Source organism: Ursus maritimus (genome assembly GCF_017311325.1).
Source record: "Ursus maritimus isolate PB19 chromosome X unlocalized genomic scaffold, ASM1731132v1 scaffold_X1, whole genome shotgun sequence".
NCBI classification, from domain to species: Eukaryota; Metazoa; Chordata; class Mammalia; order Carnivora; family Ursidae; genus Ursus; species Ursus maritimus.
Genome location: NW_024423319.1, coordinates 73653606 through 73655805, shown reverse-complemented (window position 1 = coordinate 73655805; position 2200 = coordinate 73653606).

Here is a 2200-nt window from a genome sequence, read left to right as displayed (position 1 = left end):
ATATACGTGGCCTTGGGGATTTTCTTGTTTATGAGGTGTCTATTTAATGCTTTGCCCATTTTCCCCATGGGTTGTTTACCTACTTATTTGTGGGAGTTCACTATGTATTCTATCATTCTTTGATGATTTCATGTAATAGAAATATCTCCTTCTGGTTTGTAGTTTGCCTTCACTCTTTTTTCATGCCTTTTTATAAACAGAAGCATTGCTTTTTAATTTTTCACAGCATTTTACTATGAAAAGTTCCATATAAGAAGATGAGTGGAAGATCCAGGCAAGTTCAGGATACTGGGGGTACTTGCTGATCAGGAACCATCTTCACTCTCACCTGATGACTTTGCTTCCCACTCCTCTGAGAATATGCAAGCAAACAGAAGAAAACTTTCCTCGTTCTTAAATGTTTTTCTCTATTTTCTCATTCCCAGCAGCATACAAGCATGTTGTCATTTTTCCTAATTTAAAAATACTTTCTTGGGGCGCCTGGGTGGCGCAGGCGATAAGCATCTGCCTTCAGCTCAGGGCATGATCCCGGTGTTATGGGATCAAGCCCCACATCAGGCTCCTCCACTAGGAGCCTGCTTCTTCCTCTCCCACTCCCCCTGCTTGTGTTCCCTCTCTCACTGGCTGTCTGTCAAATAAAGAAAAAAAATAAAATCTTTAAAAAAAAATAAATAAATAAATAAAAATACTTTCTTTTTTTTAAGATTTTATTTATTTATTTGACAGAGAGAGACAGCCAGCGAGAGAGGGAACACAAGCAGGGGGAGTGGGAGAGGAAGAAGCAGCTCCCAGCGGAGGAGCCCGATGCGGGGCTCGATCCCAGAACACCGGGATCACGCCCTGAGCCGAAGGCAGACACTTAACGACTGCACTACCCAGGCGCCCCAAAATACCTTCTTTTGATTCTACTTTCCCTTCAAGCTACACCATTCTCTGCTCACCTTTACAGAAACACTCCTTAAAACAGTCCCGTATACTTGTTGTCTCAAATTCTTCTCCTCTCATGCACTCTTCCTCTATTTTCTATTTAACAAGTCTGTATTGAGGGCTTACCACGTGCCAGGTACTGTACTAAAACGTGGAACGTCATCATTAAGAAAAACAGATGAAGTTCCTGTCCTCAAGAGCTCACATTTCTGTCATAAGCCTATCGGCAATGTTTTTCAAATCTTCAACTATATCCATTTCTTTGTTCTTGGAAATCACCTTCCTAGGTCCTGCTTCAATCTTTATTGGCTAAGAGTGTTATGTTGACTCAGAGCACGTCTTTGCTAAGACCCTAAGTGGGATATTCTGCTTCCTAGAATTCATGTCTTCCTTTTTCTTGGTTTGATACACTGTTTTGATGGGACTCATCCTCCAGGTACTATGGGTGATGATTTCTTTTAAGATTTTGCATGAATAAACTACAATAAGATATCACCTCATACCTGTCAGAATGGCAAAAATCAAAAACACAAGAAATAACAGGTGTTGGCGAGGATGTGGAGAAAGCGGAACCCTCTTGCACTGTTTTTGGGAATGCAAATTGGTGTAGCCGTTGTGCAAAACAGTATGGAGGTGGTTCAAAACATTTAAAATACAGAGAGAGAAGTTAGAAGAGGACGGCAGAATAAGAGGATCCTGGGCCCACCTCATCCCACAAACACGACTAGATAACTATTGAATCATCCTAAAAACCCCAGAAATTGACCTGAAGACTGGTAGAACAAACTCCATAAATAAAGGTAGAGAAGAGGCCACATCAAAGAAGGTAAGAAGTGTGGAGATGCGGTTTGGGACAAAAACAGATCGCGGCCACTGTGGTGGAGAGGGAGCCGTGGTCATGGGTAAGGGTGAGAGACAGACTAGCACCCAAGGGAACACACAAGGAAAACTAATCCCCATAGCAACTGGCTTGGAAAGCAAGAGGGCCTGAATTTCATTAACTCTTGCAACCAGCAGGGCTTAAAGCCTGGAGTTCTAAGGATTAGTGGGCTTGGCTGGGAGAGAGCCCAGGGGGCATTGCACTGCTCTTGCAGAGGATGAAGGCAAACAACCCTTGGACGTACACCATGGAAACAGCTATCTGAAGAGCATCTGGGACACACAGTGGAGAGCTTACTTGCTCATCTTGGAGTGTGTCCCAGAGAGACAGTGCTCATGGAGAGACCCCTCCAGGAACAAAGGAACTGGCCACTGCCATTTCCCATCCCTGACC